Source organism: Macrobrachium rosenbergii, chromosome 4, assembly GCF_040412425.1.
Source record: "Macrobrachium rosenbergii isolate ZJJX-2024 chromosome 4, ASM4041242v1, whole genome shotgun sequence".
In the NCBI taxonomy this organism is placed as follows: Eukaryota; Metazoa; Arthropoda; class Malacostraca; order Decapoda; family Palaemonidae; genus Macrobrachium; species Macrobrachium rosenbergii.
Window position 1 is genome coordinate 31,679,047 of NC_089744.1, and position 19,123 is coordinate 31,698,169.

Genomic DNA, 19,123 nt, shown 5'->3' on the forward strand with positions numbered 1-19,123 from the left:
GGACTCCTCGTCACTCGATAAGTTTGCATACCAACATCAGCAATAGATGAAGACGAAGTCGAACAACGGAGATAAAGCAAGAAGATAATTATTGCGAGATAAAAAAAAAAGTGAAAATAAAAAAAGGACTGCTCCCTCTACAACTGCCCTAGAATGGTGCCTTTTGTTTCCCCGAAAGAGGTTATACCCTCTGGCGCCTTTGTTCGCATAAAAGCCTGTGGCCACGGGTGAGTAGGAATGGGGGAGGCAGCGATGGAAGGTTAACACAAGCTGGAATTCTAAGGGCAACTCCAGTGAAATAGAGGTTAATATATACATTTTTTTTAAATCTATAGTATAAATCAGAAATTATAGCCATGTTCGGTTACCAATATTTTAATCAATCCGCCAACTCCCACCCAACCCCCCGCTCTCTCTCTCTCTCTCTCTCTCTCTCTCTCTCTCTCTCTCTCTCCATGTTGTGGCAAATTCTAACCTGGCTGTAAGTATAAAGATATATCATCGATTAACCTAAAATCCCTGTGGTAGGAACTAGACAAAATTATGGGGTACGTATCATGGTGCAGACGCAACATTGGGTTTATATTTGCAATTCGCATGACTGACAGGTAACATGTATGAGCTAATTGTAAAGGAAATTGGGCCAATTCAAAAATGAGGTCAGCCAGGTGAAGTATTTCTGTCGCTGTTAAATCAATAAACGAGAGAGAGAGAGAGAGAGAGAGAGAGAGAGAGAGAGAGAGAGAGAGAGAGAGAGAGAGAGAGAGAGAGAGAGAAGTGGTGCCAATCCTGATATCAAAAACTCATAGTTATCATAATGATATCCAAAATTATAAGTGGAATGCTTTTCAGTTAACTAACCTTCTCGATAACCTTGTCAAAAGATTACCCGTCCGTAAGTCTACAGTTAAAACAGCTTGAACCTGCTTACTAATCCTATAAGAAAGGAAACCAAGGAAATGTAAGTACAGTTTCTTTCCTACCTATAGCCTATTTGCAGTAATACACGGTTACCATAAATATCCCGCCGTATATATAGCTTTAACCATCGGCCTTGGGAGATAGGAGAGTATGAGAAAGACAGAACGCTCATAACATCTGAAAGAATTGGGATTCCTCGTCGTCTGAAGAGGCTGAGGGGGAAGACGAAGAAGAGCGATGGTGTCAGGTGATGCTTGCGGCCAATCAAGCAGTAAAGTCCTCACATTCCGAGGATGCCAGATGACGACACAGTTAAGTAAGGTGTGTGCTTACATCAAGCTTGTTTCCCCAAATAATGCAACTAGGACTGAAAGAGGTCCCTTAGGAAGTCAAATTAATTATGAAACAAATGGAGCTTTTCCCGCAACTGGGACTGTTTTGCAAACTTTCCTGCCTTTTCCACATGCGAGAGATAAAACATTCTTATTTTCAATCTGTTCCCCAAGAGGATACAAAAGAGAATTAGTCATGGGGTATGACACGCAACTGAACAAGAACAACCATATAACAAAACACACTCTCTCTCTCTCTCTCTCTCTCTCTCTCTCTCTCTCTCTGTTTAAAAATGAAATGACTTACATCCAATGTAACTGTTACTCATACTGTATATATATATATATATATATATATATATATATATATATATATATATATATATATATATATATATATATATATATATATATATATATATAATCATAATGAGACCTTCAAACATCTGTATTCTCCTCAAGAAACTTGATGTTACAACGTTTTCCAATCTCGCATGCAGGGCCTAAAGAAGAGCTTTTTCTGTAGAACTCCTCTGTCCTTTTACATGGACGGTCATACACCAGCATGAATTTGTCGACAAAACGCTAATAACGAACTGCACCGTAATCTTTACTAGGGACATGCAGCAAGGGTCCTAAGGGCTATCGGAAACTCCCAACAATTAATGATGATAAAAAAATTCAACGAGATCGTTTTAAGATGAAGATAGCGTCATTTACAACTGATAACGTAAAAGTTAAAGGCATTCAAGCCCTTCCAGTGTGGAAAAGGGCAAAAACCATTCGGGGACTCGGAGGAAAAACCGTGACTCGGTTCCCTAGAGAACCCAAATGCCATCCTGTTTCTCAGCACTTGGGAAACGGAAGAAACGCCATCCCCATTCAATAACAAATGGGGCAGACAGCGCAGCAACCTTTCAAGTGCATCTAAGAACACCGTTTTTCATCAATATGTACATTAACATAGATCTCACTCGTCAGTGTAAAACAAGTAAACATACAACTTCAACAGAGCATAAATATAAATATCGCTTCCGTGTTTGTTAGACACCACCATTCTCCTTTTATTTTCTTAATCCTTGTTTCTTTGGACCAGGACTGGAAAAGGGCACATTAAACTAGCTGTCCATTCGTTCTCATAGACCCTAAAAACAGAAAATGACTTACTGCTTTGGCGCATACTTCAATGTCCCACATCCCCGAAGAGCACTAAACATGTGCATCATTTACAACCAACAGAAATGAAGCGTATGAAATGCAAATTAAAATCTCCAGTGCAGGTAACAAATTAATGCGACTTTCATTAAGAAATGGGAACGCATGACCACTAATAACATCATATTCCTTTGAGAATCACTAACAGCACATTGACCTCAAAAGTTCGAATCTAATTCAAAACACTCCACAATAATTAGTTCCTAGGAGAGAGAGAGAGAGAGAGAGAGAGAGAGAGAGAGAGAGAGAGAGAGAGAGAGAGAGAGAGAGATTCGAACAAAAAAATGGGAACGACGAAAGAAAAATGTAACGAAACTCAATGCCAAAGGCTATGGAGCCAAGGAGATAAACAATAGTACTGGCACATGGAATTCACACACGGAAATGAGAGAGAGAGAGAGAGAGAGAGAGAGAGAGAGAATATTTAAACTTCTAAGCATATCTAAGAAATTTAATCGCAAGCTTGCTAACATTTTAAAACACATTAATCATTTCATAAAAACTTTTTTAAGAGAATGAATATTAGGCAAGTTATGTTTAAACGCGATCAATTTATTCCCGAATAAATATGTAAAACGTACAGACTTTAAGGGCGGTAGTTTACCCGAGGCTCCAGCAAAGGCGTAAGCCCACCCGCATATAATTTATAAACAAGACTTATCAATGGAACACTAACCTCAGACGCTAATAAATTTATGCCCTTTCCTCTTTTTATCTATTTAGCAGGTGCGAATATTTTTTTCCAACCCTCTGGATGTTCTTGTGTACTGTCACTTCACATACACACATATATACAGTACATATGTGTATTATATATATACATATACATACATACATATATATATATGTATATATATATATATATATATATATATATATATATATATATATATATATATATATATATATATATATATATATATATATATATATATATATATATATATATATATATAGTAAGCTTCTAAAACTATGTATCAGTTCTCTTGAAGATGTCTTGGAAAATAATAAAGGCATAACAAGTCAAGATTTAGACCCTTTGTGTTATTTTTTCCAGTGCACACATATATATATATATATATATATATATATATATATATATATATATATATATATATATATATATATATATATATATATATATATATATATATATATTGTGTGTGTGTGTTTTCTCTCTCCCTCCATGCAGAGTACCACAGAGAGAAGGGCATGACAAGGGGCACTGCCGGCTATAGCGTGAGACCTGTGCTAATCTTAGACGGTTTTCACCTACAATAAACAGCGTCGTTTTGTTCTAACCCTCCAAAATTACAATCAAATCATAAAGTACTGCACTTTTAAGTTCGGAATTAGGATTAGCAGCCAAAAATACATTTTACTAACTTTGAGTTTCTAGATATACTTTTTTAAATCAGGAAATTTCCTCTCTGGCAGAAGATTCAAGTCCGATGCATTCTATAGAGTTCCAGTACGGTTCAAACCTTTCTCAGAACTTGTAATTGTTGTATGTCTGTCTATATGGGGTATTACGATTATTCACGTGTAATAATTAATTACTTTTAATTTATATAAACTTAACTTGGTAAACTTATTCAGTTTTATTTAAGTGATAATAATATAAAATATCCTGGCATTTTAAAACATACTCCATTTAAGATATTAATTTAAAGAGAAGGAAAGGACGCTCTATTTTGGTTAAAATCTGTGGCTTAGCCCTCATGTTGCGAAGGGCTGTTATTCCTCCACAAACATGCATGGCCTTAGAGCTGAAAGATTTTTACGTTTAATAAATTTTGTACATGCCACCTGTCAATGTAAATAATATTTTCATATATGAAGAATAGTTATGAATCTACAACCCGATGATTTCGTCAAGCTATTTTAACAATCACGAAAGACAATCGAGTAAGTACAAATCTAGATATGGCATTAAGATGACTGGACCAAGGTGCAAAATAAATCAAATGTTTTACGTATACCTGAATAATTCTTAGGGTTCAGATAATTTCTAAGTCGCTTAATTACAAAGTAAGATGGACTCAGGTACCGAGCGCAACTTGTATTCTTTAGCTAACACCCATCCAAGTACTGGCCACTGTCACCGTTACCAATCTTTGCTCCTACAACACTTGGTGGTGGAGCGACCTTGTCAATGACGCCGATGATGTGCTTGTGCGTTGCGTGAGTATTCGTGTGCGCATGGATTTCCCCAATTGGCCACCTTTATTTACAAATGACTGATAATTATCTTCCCACCAAGAGAGGAGTGGAGGTCATTTTTACTTCCCTTGTTTACAGCACTCTCAGACCGCCACCTTTGTCCTGAAGGTATTTCTTCCTCAACGAAGCGTCAAAATGTTACTCAATAAAACTTAGAATATCAAGAATGACATTGCTAGAGAGAGAGTGAGAGAGAGAGAGAGAGATTGTTGGCTAGAGGATGTTTGAAGGTTCTACGACCAAGAAGTCACTTAGCAACTCACCTGCCCCCTCTCTCTCTCCTTACACAAACGCAACACACTTAAGCATTTATATATATATATATATATATCGTCTTATCATTACCAATGTAAAAAAAAAAACGAAATTGACCAAAATACAAAAAAAATTTTCAGAGCATGAACAACAGCAATTCCACTGACAAAAGCAACCAACAACACTAACAATGACATCATCACAACAAAGGACGTTATTGTGTAATAACAAAGAAAGCAGGACAGCTCAGTAAAGTAGGCTGGTGGATTTCCATGGAACATCATCCAGAACTCGATGCGACGCCCTCCAGCGTTCAAGGCAATATTACGAAAACAACTGTGTTTCAGCTCTTAAAATACACCCAGAGTTTTACATCTCCTCTGCACCATACTGTGTTTTGCGTACAAAACACAGTATGGTTTTGGGAACTGTAAAGGTACTTGGTGCATCAGTATTATGCTGTACACAGTTGATGTTTCTTTGCCTTGAACTCAAATGCCGTTCAAATCTGAATCACACCCACTGTTTCACTTTTAAAATAAATCAGGTGTTCTAATCCCAAATGCATTGAGTATTTTAATTAGAAATTCCTTCGTGACTAACTTCAAATGCTCACTGAGCCTTCAACTTTGAAATGGCAACATTTAACTTGCCGTAAAAACATCCCAGGAATGAACCCGAAATTTTTATTTCATATTCAAACACCTTTTGAATGAAGACCTTAATATTTCTTGACTGCAAAATGGCAAGTGTATCATATTAGCATAATTAATTATTATAAGTTTCTGTAACTTTTCTATCACTGTAATTATATCAGCAATGGTACGTATGTGTCTGAAACAGGAGGACTATCCCCCCAAAAAAAGTCTGAATATGAAAGGCATTAATCATGGCCTTCTTGTTCATTTCCATTAAAAGTTCTACTATACGAGTAGGATAAGCATGAGATAGACGGAAGAGCAATTATTTATGAAGCACGCAAGAGGACGTGGAAGAAAACTGACCTATGAGATGAGGAAGTCACTATCTTGCACTGCCTGATAAAGCTTTGTTTTTCAACACTCGACTACTTGGGAGACGTGTGCCGAAGGGTTTACGTGGAATACAAAACACGTTCACCAGACTACAAAAGTAAAGTACATCCTTCAATGTTGTCGTGTCTATTGTGTTTCATTTGTCATTCTCATCTTTCGGGCTCCAACGCTTTTGCACTCATGTTCTTCCTTTACTCAACTGGCTCTATTCTATCCCAATCAAGTACTAACGGTTCCTCGGGCTCTCCACCAATCAAAATGAAATCATAATCAAATCAGAATTCAGATAAGTGTTTTCTGTCTGATTAAAAGAAGTCTGACTTGAGAAAAAATGGGACTTAGCAGAAAACGACTGCGTTAGGCGAAAATGAACAACGAAAAACAAAATCTGAAAGAAAACAGAACAGACTGGAACTACATACGAAAGTACATAACGGGGCATAAACCACAACAGGACTAGCACTGTGTTCCAGCAGTTGAAATAAACTTGGCTGTATTAAAGTAATACAGAGAGAGAGAGAGAGAGAGAGAGAGAGAGAGAGAGAGAGAGAGAGAGAGAGAGAGAGAGAGAGAGAGAGAGATTAAAGGTACACTATAATGTTTCTAATACAGAGAGAGAGAGAGAGAGAGAGAGAGAGAGAGAGAGAGAGAGAGAGAGAGAGAGTCAAGCCAAAACTGCAGGTACACTATAATGTTTCTAATACAGAGAGAGAGAGAGAGAGAGAGAGAGAGAGAGAGAGAGAGAGAGAGTCAAGCCAAAACTGCAGGTACACTATAATGTTTCTAATACAGAGAGAGAGAGAGAGAGAGAGAGAGAGAGAGAGAGAGAGAGAGAGAGAGAGAGAGAGAGAGTCAAGCCAAAACTGCAGGTACACTATAATGTTTCCCCGGCAAGAATGTGAACAAAAAGTCAGCTGCATTTTTTAAATTTCACCTACCTTTTTCTCTTGTTTCAGCAAGCTTTTACCCATTAAACTAAGTGACGTGACCTTCGAGGTAACTCTATCCTCTTAAAACTCGCTTAATGTGTTCACTCGATACTGAGGCACTTGTAACAGCAATAATGAAAAATGCAAAAAGAATTTGAAATAAAAGAAAAACTTACAATTGAACCTCGTGTGCCGAGCAGTTTTCTGTAACTCTGCCTAATGACTCACGCACTTCAGTGTTAATTATATTCGGGGTAATTATAACAATTATAATTATTTATTCGCCTGACAGAAAGATTATTAATACCTTCTAATTCAGTCTATCAACTTTAATAACACAGATAAGGTTGCTCTACGTGCAGAGGCAAATTGAATCGTAAGCATTTTCCACATGAGAGAGAGAGAGAGAGAGAGAGAGAGAGAGAGAGAGAGAGAGAGAGAGAGAGAGAGAGAGAGAGAGAGAGAATTTTGAACGTTTTAGGTCTAGAGGTCTTAAAACACAGAAGTGTCCACCTACACATCGATGCAATTTACGCTATGAGGTCATAAGCAAGAGAACCAAAACGTACAGTACGAGCTAAAAATCAGCAGAGAAAAAAAGAAACGTGATGTTCACAAGTGGAGAAGGCAATATGGTTTCGAACAGCTGTAAAATGACGACTGGAAAAATAAAGACCTAGCAACATATAAAAGAATAAAAGAAAGTTTTAACTCCAGTAAGACAGTTTCTTCACGCTTTTAAAACGATTGTCAAGGTGGTCTTTCAGTGCAGTTTTTATTCGATTATTTGTTATTTGTGTTTTATATATATATATATATATATATATATATATATATATATATATATATATATATATATATATATATATATATATATATATATATATATACTATATTTATATTTACATTTAAGCTAGAGTAATTAAATGTATTTCTGCGCAAGCAGCATAATCAGGATTAGAGATACAGCAGACACTGTAAAATTTAAGACAAAATCTGAGTGGCTGCCAATATGATTGCACAGCTTTGGGGTTATGTCAAATATCACCTGAAAACCACAATGAACTAGAGAACTCATTCAATAATCTACAGGATGCTCAACACGCATTCTCACACGTTCACGAGAAAAAATAAGGTAAATAGCTAAAAAATGATCGAGGCAAATATAAGAACATATTTCCAACAGGAGAAATAGGTCATGAAGTGACAAGTGACCTAAATTTTGTACAGCTACAATCTTTTAAAACGTCCTGTAAAAAAAGTGCAGGCGAAGGAACCCAGATGGCATTTTGTCGTCATGTAAAGGCCGTCAATGTTTGCTGGTCCTTCTCATCATCATTTTGTTACTTCCTAAGTTAACAGTCATTCCTACTGTGCACTTTGCAATAATCATTATCATTATTATTATTATTATTACTGTTGTTGTTGTTGTTGTTGTTGTTGTTGCTGTTTATACTGTACAATTACTTGTCCTTCTGCCGCTTGAGAGCACTACAACATAGTCTCTTTATCTCATCTACTTACTATCTCAATTCTTCCTTTCCATACATTTCCCTTTACTGTACATCTTTATCACCTCTCTAGAAAAAAAAAAAAAAACTGATGACCCGCATGGCCTCGGAAATCATGGAAGAGCATACAACCCATCACCAAACTTGGTTCCAGGGAAATTGCCAATAAATTCATCTTCCTCCCTTCTGCGTGGGGTCAATATTTGGGATCTCATCACCTATACCCATTATAGTCTCCTATCACCAACCGCTAACCATATCCCCTCAAATGCTTATTCCTACAAATGTTTCTTTTTACCGCCATTATAAACTTCGGACAATCGACAACGTCACTTACACGAGCCAATGTATTTATTGAACAGGAATCTCTCTCTCTCTCTCTCTCTCTCTCTCTCTCTCTCTCTCTCTCTCTCTCTCTCTCTCCCTGACATTATCAGTAAACCCTGTACCCGGATGGTGGTCAACTGATACAGGTAGCAGCTGGGGTTTGGAATAATATTTAAAAAAAGAAAAACATAAAAACGCCAGTGACCAATGCTCTGTCTTTGATGTTTCCCGCCAAACTAAAGAACAATTATACATACCAACAATTTTAACCTTAAAATTGTTAATGATCACAAAAGTACACTGAATTTGTCATGCAGACAAGATACGATTAGAATGAAAATATTCGTCACAACAACAACTGCCAAATGAGTAGGCTACTTTGCAAAATTAAAACAGCCTGGTGCAAGGCCATAAACCCAATGTTACCAGACATTTGGTGGCTTTAACACCATGCACAAATTCCCTGGTTTTAATTTCCGGTTTAGTAATGCATTAGTGGTTGCCATTTTGCCTCAAATGACGGGTTCCTCCGAAATCCAGCAATCATCACTTCGTCCAAGAGATTTACAATGCTATAGACGCTCCTCTGCAAGGAACACACTGAACTGTTGTCTCAGATCAATGGTGATTTCGAAGTAGCATTGAAAACATACCTATTTGTGGGTATTAAGGGCATCAAAAACTGGCATTTCTTCGCTTTTCTTCCCTCATGCCGTAATCGCTACCCGCCCATTCTTTTATATAATGTGGCAGGAAAGGTTATTACGTCATAAAGCCAGGCCACTATTTGGCAGTGAAGATACTTGGCAAACCTATTTTACTCCCCAAAACCCACGTGTAGTATGTGGGCGTGTGCGTGTGCGTGAGCTCGAAAGCGCATATCCGCTATCACTAACCAACCAGTACACGCATCTAAAAAGCAGTTGGACAAGTTCTTGGTCTCATTCCAGATGTACCAGTAAGTGATACTATCGTTAGGCAGCGACCTCTACACGACACACAATTCAAACACGATCCGGCACATCGATTTCGATTCTTACGTCAGATCCGACATCAACATTCTCAAAAACTGGTTCAGTAATAATAGTGGCTGTGAAAATAGAACACCAAAGAAAAAAGAACAATAACAGTACAGCGCCAGGTATAAATGGTACTGAAAAAATAAACAGCATATATTTAAAACAAAACAGGATCATTCACAAATGGATGTAAATATGTCCAACAGCCGTTGACCTTCAACGGAGATCAATAAGACTAACTTAATTACAAAAACAATAAGGAGCAACAAAAAGTGGTGGATACACAATAAAACAAAACAAAAAACAAAAAATCCTGTTACAGTGTGAATAAAATGCACCAACAAGCCCGGTCACTTAACTGCTTGAAATGTTTAGGATTAGAGGGTTTCTGCTACTTCCTTGTCTCGGGATCTGACTGGGGACCGCTCGTCAGTGGGTGATAATTTTGAGAGTTTTTGACGCGTTTTCTATGAATATCTCCGTAACAAAAATGGTGTCTTTTCCTCTCTGTTTGATATTGGCCGTTTCTCTTTGATTCGTCCTGAGAACATGCCCCAGATACGGGAATTCACATAGAAATTCCAATTTGCGAACTTGTCCGGCTCTTGAATTAGTCCGCATGCCTACTACAGGGTGAATATTAGCTCAGTCCTGGAGACCAAGCACTGGTGGGGAAATTAAAACAATAAACCACCCCAGTAGAGGTGGTTTATTGTCATCCCATTCATAGTACAGCTGATTAGGAGTGAGCCCATTTTAAAAGCTCAGTGCATCTGTGAACATATTGAAGATATACACTGAGAGAATGTCAGTTAAAGGACCTGAAACATGTCAAGTTTCTGAAAATATAAGAATGCCGAAGAGTCTGGATGAATCATTAGCCCCCTCTCCTATTTTCTAACATGTTGCTAATGCGAGATAATCATTTATCACCTGTGAAGATAAATGATATTTCAACAATTCTTTCAGGATGTAGATGCTGTCATCGGTTGAGTGATCAGCTCTAATTCCAAACGAGTTGTCAGAAATGTGTAGAGAAGGACAGAAGTGTACTAAAAGAACAGACCCAATTGTCTTTGGAAAAATTATGGTGATTGAAATCGGCGAAAGTCACTTAGGTCAGCTGAATCTTCTAGCTTGCTTTTGATTAGTGGTACCATGTGACTTAGGAACAGGGACTCTGGAAGAAAATCATGAGCTATGTACACATTAAAGAGTGCTGCCGGCAAAACGTCGAATGAACACTGTTGGGATTCTTGGTCTCTTACGCACTTTTGGACAGAGCTAAAATGATGCCCGACATGCTTACCCTGATCCAGCTATTTCTCCTAACCTTGTTTAATATGATGACCCGGGAATTTTGATATTTAATACCATTCCACAGTCGTAGGTAATCGCTAGACTAATTTTCTAAACATGGTCATCTGTTCCGCATTGCTTTTCACTTAACTGACAGCTCTGTGCATGTTGAAAAGGACTCTTCCCGTTTCACTAGTATTGCAACGTGACTTCTCCAGATACCAATTTACATGCCCAAAAAAAAAAATCCTGAGATTGAGAGCATAGATCTTTGGCCAGGCCATTCCACCGGGATAGATTACTAGATTTGCCATCTATATTTTGAAAGCGTTTCCCTGAACCCAGCAATTAATATAAGATAAGAATTCACTTACATTTTTCTTGTACTAGCCATTTCGACAGGTGGGTTGCTGCGAAGCAGAGCATTTGCAGGTTGAACTATTTATTGCCCCTCATTTAATTTCGAATGCCATCCTTAAAGACCATAGTTTACTGGCGGCTCTTAAATTCCCAGGTGCTGGCAGGCGGTTACTCGTGGGGGCACGAGGGAGGGAGGGAGGGGAGGGTTCGCTGAATGTAATCTGAAATGGGATGCGATCGTAAGCTCTTCCTAGATCACAGCAAACGTTTTAGCTCACAAGGGACTCATGCAGGTGGTGAGATGCACTGCACTGACCTACCCATGACGTTGTAGCTGTATTCATCATCACTCTCATCATTATCTACACACGCATATACACATGTACATACACGTATATATGCATATATACTGTATATATATATATATATATATATATATATATATATATATATATATATTATATATATTACACACATATATATACACATATACATACATACATATATATGTATATATATACATGTGAGTTTGCGTGTGTAGATAATGGTGAGAGAGAGTGGAGAGAAGTGTCTATCATAAAAAAACGGCCTCTAGAGATAAGCATGTAAGTCACAAATTAACCAAATATGATCAGCTGTAGAATCGTTAAAAATGCTTTGCAGACCATCCAAAATCAGGTAATGCTGATCAAGACTTGTGAGAGACTCCTCAGGTGTACACCCATGAAGCCTCTAAACCAAATTTTGACATAAATAATTAGTATTCTAACACCGCCTACAGTCACGTGCAGGACGAGCATTCTATATGGTCTCGAAAAGTTTTCACCTCCACGATGTCGTCCCGGGAATTTATGCAATAAACATGGATAGGCCACCTCTAGAGCAATATGCCACGACATATTCCCTAACTGTAACTGGTAACGTTGAAAAGCTGAAATTTTTCAGCAATGAAGCACAAACGGTAAAATCGTAGCCAATAAGTGAAGCTTTTATAGCACATGTTGAAGAGGTGCGTATTCCGCTCAAGACCAAAGATGCTCCACGATATTACGTCCGATAAATTCATAATTTCCGACGATAATGGAAGGGAGTGTTACATCCTTCGAGCGCTGGAGGTGGGGGAGTGTTGTTATTATGAGCGGGGAGGACTGTACTTGAGACCGACGGTGTATTTATGTTGGGTATGCGGTTTTGAGAGTAACCTGAGAGTCATCCTTAAAAGGAGGTGGGGGGGGGGGGAGGAGTTGGTTTCGATTGAGGATGTCTGAATACCTTTACTTTAGGACAGACATTCTCATATTCGAAGACATCAAGACAATGGAGACAATGGAAAGAAAGTAACTCGGTATGTTACTATATCTCTTAATACTGTCTGTAAGATATGGGAAATATTGTAGAAGGGCTTGAGCCTGAGAGACTTCATTTCTGACCGATGGCATTTGGCCACTGAAAAATCCAAGTTGTGGATAACAACGGGATATCTCTTCTCAGCTCCCAGGCAAGCTGCTCCCTGATTCTAAGGGTTTTGTCCTTGGAGCAAACGAGTAGCGCTTTCTCTTCCTGAGAGTTTGTGCAGGCCAAGTCATAGTTATCGAATTTGAGAAGAAGAAAAGAGGGATTAGAATTCGACTAACTTCCAGGAGCCGACTTTCTTAGCTGAGACGCCCACTCGCCTAAATAAGGGCAAAGTGGACGAACCCATCATCCCACCAATCTAGGAATGGTAAGGGTTATTTCGAGGGGAGGAGAGACTCGAAGGAAGGTTTGATCCCATCGGTATCGCACGGCACCTCATCAACTAACCGTTAGTGAAATAAGTACACTTGAATCCCAAAGCAATGACAAAACCTCGTCCAAGAGACCCAGACTATAAACAGAGGAGAAAACCGCAACAAACTAAAAATGATCCAAAATTTCCCTTTCCTCTTCCTTTCTCTCACTCCTCTTTCTTTTTCTTCATTCCTTCCTTCTCTCCTTTAACTTTCTCCTCTAAAACTTTTCCCTCTCAGGCAATTGGATGTTTCCTTCCTATCATTCATCGCAACTTTACCCATCACTAGATCATCACTGGGGTGTTCTCTCTCTGTTTATATATATATGTGTTAGTGTATGTGTGTATACAGTATGTTATATATATACATACGCATTATACATAATTTTTTTATTAACACTCATTCATATGTGACAAGACAAAATGGGCAAAAACATTCTACGCATAAGCAAATCAATATCACACTGGGAGAAGGAGTAATGATATATAGTGTTAATTATAACATAAAGAAAATTAAGCTAATAAATACATAGTGCTGAGAATGGCAAAAAGAGTCAAGAAATGGGTAAGGCATTTTACAGAAGCACTGTCGACCCTTAAACTTAAAGGCATCAACATCCACGATAACAATGGCACATTATATATATATACATATATATATATATATATATATATATATATATATATATATATATATATATATATATATATATATATGTGTGTGTGTGTGTGTGTGTGTGCGCAATCATATAACTCCTATAATCTACAATCAGTCACTGTACTCATCCTCTTTCACTCTCCACAGAAACGATTTAATAGCAACATGAAACCCCCGCTTATCATTAACTCTCTCAACTTGATTCATGACGGTCCTCTTTCCATCTTCTGCCCGCCCCCATCCAACACAGGCCACCGCTATTTTAAACAGCAGAGCCTCGCTCCCCGGCCCCGAAAGGAAAATCCGACCCCGGAGTAACGAGTCAGGATAGGGCAGGAAGGTATGCAACGGAGGAGTTTGGGCCCGGGGCGGATGGGGTCTAAGACAACCGCACGTGTCTGTCACCTTATCCGTCTTCAAAAGCCACATGGCAAACATCTGCCGAAGTCCCCCAACCGTTTCTACCACAAAATATATTTGTTTCTTTCAACTTCCTGTTGAGGTGTGTGTGTGTGTGTGTGTGTGCGTGTGTGCATGTGTGTGTTCGCAGATGCATTTGGCAATGCCATATCGTCAGTGCTGCTTGGGCACCAACTATTTCTGGTCTTGCTATGAGATGGCAGACTATAGTGAAAAGGTAGGGAGCAGATGTTTGCACGTTTCGCAAATGACTTATGCTGATATAAACAAGTCAATCGCAGCTACCTGAGAGGAGGCAAGGCGCCAATAAATGTGTCTTAAGTATAGTTCACTGCGTGAATTCGGCAAGATATATTATAAGAGCGAACTCATACACACACACATATGGCTGCATCTAGTGATTACTTATACATTCAAAACCCACCCAACCCTCAAACAAAAGACTACAACAGAGAACACCATAGTTGTCGTACAACACCCTTTTTTAACTAAACCTCTGACTATACGGACCACCATAATCGTCTTGATGACAGATCCTGTGAATGTAAGAATATGTAAATAAGAACTTCTAAGGGAACAACCACTTGATGATCTTAACATTATTGTTCACTTACAATAACACCACTAACAAGGGTACATCCAAATAAGACAGATGACACGTTCATCTTTCCTGCTATTGCCATATGCACCGGATTACAAATTTTTACTGTTACATCCGGGAACACAGCCCATACTCCCTTATGAAAAACCTCCTATAACGTCCAAAACCTCTTCGTAGAAAAGTACCATTATATAACAAACAGGACTCTTTCTCTCTCCTTTTATCTATTCAGATGTGACCCCAGCCAACATCTCATACGGTAAATATGACAATTAAATATAGTTCCGGGCAGTGACACTCAATAGATGTATGCGAGCATTGAATATGAGGCCATTAAGAAATTACTTGAGTCACTGCATAAACAATAAATCAATAATCAAGGTAACGTGCATCTCTCTCTCTCTCTCTCTCTCTCTCTCTCTCTCTCTCTCTCTCTCTCTCTCTCTCTCTCTCTCTCTCTCTCTCAGAACTCTTGTTCGTTTCTCGAACCCGACCAGGGGACACGAATGGTACCTAGTTCCCAGAGCTGCAGTATGTCTTTGATGATCTGAGGACAGAATTATGTACCTAATTGTTAGTCGACTGCTAAGAGTCGCATTATTTTGGAATGTGAGTAAGAGAGAAGGGCGAAAAAACATTTGATGTGTTCACTGCTGTCAAAAGGTTTACAATCCAAAGAGGTAATCCTCGTGCCACTGCATTTGGTTGAAACCTTTTTTATGATACTCATAAGATATTCTTTCTTTCCCACTAGAAAATGCTTCCCGACAAAATCGCAGATAATTTAGACACGTTTTAGGAAATTACGCAAAAAAATTCATCTAAGAATAACAGGCTTTACAAAATACAGAGGATTACGAACGGACGGAGAAGGATAAAAATAATCCCCTTTACAACCGCAGCAGTTCACATCGACACCACCACTACTGAGAGTGCATACGCGGTTGCACTCAGTCACCAAACTTCGTTCTTATGTGCTCTTTTTTAGAGTGGGCGCAACTTCCTACGTGTGCATGCGCCATTGAATTTCATTCCCGAGAACCTCCCTCGAACCTCTGACACCCAGCCATAGCAATTCTACACAAAGCCCGGACAAAACATGCCAACCACATTTAGTTATCTAATGGTTAGAACAAAGTGCAATAAAACAGCTGGTGGTTTTTTGTCACGAAGTGTAATTATGGCCACTAAACCACCCTGGAGCGGGTGTCGCCAGCGTCCCGCCTTCACTAAAGGAGAGTGCTACCATCAAATAAAACGATTTTTTCCTAAACGTAAAACCATGCATTTACAGTACTGTGCGAGAACGCAAGTAGGTGTACTACAGAGAGAGAGAGAGAGAGAGAGAGAGAGAGAGAGAGAGAGAGAGAGAGAGAGAGAGAGAGAGAGAGAGAGAGAGAGAGAATGTTCAATAATTGGTTCTTCGAAATTCATTAATTTAATGTTTCTTTTACTATTACGAGATGAATTTAGTAATACAGTCCATTATTAATATATATCATTCTGGCTACACAACAATTCCCAACGTCCAAAATCTGAAAACCACGCATCGCAGTTTTTCCCCATTCCTTATACTCTCCACAACATACTTTCCCTTTCGGAATCCTCAAAGAAAAATTGGGATCATTGGATATTTTGACCTTCCTCGACCAAACCGGAGACTTTCATTTTAATATGGCATCAAACTCTTTCCCGATGACCATCTAATTTAATACTGAATTTGTAGTTCTGTTTCCATGTAATACATACACACTTCCTACTCAGTCCTGATACATGCGTATGCTACGCTTGGATTTGATTGGGTTTGATTTAATTTGACTAATCTGATTGATGAAAGTTTCACCTGACGACCGTGATGAAAATGGTCTAGAGGTAAAACTGTTTTAAGTTAATTACTAATGTGCCTCGCTGTCGAACTTCTCAGTTCCAGAGGTCTTTTTTTCTTCACACCGTTGGACTGTGGAACAGCCTCCCTGAGGATGTTAGGCAATTTGAATCTCAAAAGTTCAAGTGAAGATGCAAAGCATTACTACCCTAATAGAATACTCCTTGTATTTTAATAACTGACTACATTTTTGCCTAATTATTCATTAATTTAATTTTTTTCTTTTCTATTATTATTATTATTATTATTATTATTATTATTATTATTATTATTCTTTTGTCTATCACAGTCATCCTATTCGACTTGATGGTTTTTATAGCGTGAGGTTCCGGGTTGCATCCTGCCTCCTTAGGAGTCCATCACTTTTCTCACTTTGTGAGCTGTTTCTAAGTAGCACACTTTTCTGCGTGAGTCCTGGAGCTACTTCGGCATCTAGTTTTTCCAGATTCCTTTTCAGGGATCTTGGGATCATTTCTAGTGTTCCTATGATTATGGGTACAATTTCCAACGGCATATTCCATATCCTTCTTATTTCGATTTTCAGGTCTTGATACTTATCAGTTTTTTCTCTTTCTTCCTCATCTACTCTGGTGTCCCATGGCATTGCAACATCAATGAGTGATACTTTCTTCTCGATTTTGTCAATCAACGTCACGTCTGGTCTATTGGCACGTATCACCCTACCTGTTCTGATACCATACTTCCAGAGGATCTTTGCCTGATCGTTTTCCATCACTCCCTCAGGCTGGTGTTCGTACCCCTCATTACAGAAGGAAGAGATCAGGCTGATCTCTTCCTTCTGTATTTCGTAATACCTTCTGTTACTTCTTTCAAATGAATGCCACATACGAGTACTTCGGAAACTTGAATTTTAAGTCAACGGCCCCTGTGAGCTTGTTCCATATGAAAAGGGTTTATTTTCTGAATAATAATAATAATAATAATAATAATAATAATAATAATAATAATAATAATGAGATGAGATCTGACTTGAGTAAACTGAAAGAGATGGCAGAAAAGAGGCTAAGAAGCAAGAAAACAAGAGAGGAACTGAATGAGAAATACAAAGTACAGGAGAAGGGACTAAACAACACAACAGAAGATATAAAACAGAGGCTTAGAGCCAAAGCACATAAGATCCAATGGCACATGAATAGGAATAAAGGATACCAACAGAACAAACTCTTCGGAACCAACCAGAAAAGACTATACAGCCAACTAAGTGGGGAAGACAACCACCAGAAATTCCTAAGCCGAATCAAGTAAGAGACTCTGAGAAAACATATGGAGCAATCCGGTATCACACAACAAACATGCAACATGGCTCCTGGAAATCAAGGCAGAAGAAATGGGGAGAATAAAACAAAGATTCACCGAGATCACGACACACAAGTCAGACACCAACTAAAGAAAATGCCCAACTGGAAAGCCCCAGGTCCCGATGAGGTCCATAGATACTGGCTCAAAAACTTCAAGGCCCTACACCCACGAATAGCAGAACAACTCCAGCATTGTATCACAAACCACCATGCGCCCAAATAGATGACCAGAGGGAGAACATAATTAGTACAGAAAGACAAGAACAAGGGAAATATAGCAAGTAACTACAGGCCTATCACCTGCCTACCAATAATGTGGAAGTTACTAACAGGTATCATCAGTGAAAGGCTATACAACTACCTAGAGGACACAAACACCATCCCCAACCAACAGAAAGGCTGCAGAAGGAAGTGTAGGGGCACAAAAGACCAGCTCCTAATACACAAAATGGTAATGACCAATAGTAAGAGGAGAACCAACCTAAGCATGGCATGGACTGACTACAAGAAAGCCTTCGACATGATACCGCACACGTGGCTAATAGAATGCCTGAAAATATATGGGGCAGAGGAAAACACCATCAGCTTCCTTAAAAATACAATGAGCAACTGGGATACAGTACTTACAAGCTCTGGGATAAGACTAGTAGAGGTTAACATCAGGAGAGGGATCTTTCAAGGCGACTCACTGTCCCCACTACTCTTCGAAGTAGCCATGATTCCCATGACAAAAGTATTGCAGACGATGGATGCTGGGTACCAACTCAAGAAAGGAGGCAACAGAATTAACTATCTGATGTTCACGAACGACATCAAGCTGTATGGTAAGAGCATCAAGGAAATAGATACCCTAATTCAGACTGTATGGATTGTATCTGGGGACATCAGGATAGAGTCTGGAATAGAAAAATGCGCCTTGGTCAACATACAAAAAGGCAAAGTAACAAGGACTGAAGGAATAAAGCTATCAGACGGGAATAACATCAAACACATAGATGAGACAGGATGCAAATACCTGGGAATAATGGGAGGACAGGATATAAA

General features: G+C 38.6%; 1 protein-coding gene across 10 annotated transcripts in view; it reads right to left on the minus strand.

The window, feature by feature from the left end:
• The window catches only part of Snrk (SNF related kinase), a 424,230-nt gene that overhangs the window by 302,993 nt on the left and 102,114 nt on the right, over positions 1 to 19,123 (minus strand). The gene's annotated exons all lie outside the window — the stretch shown is intronic.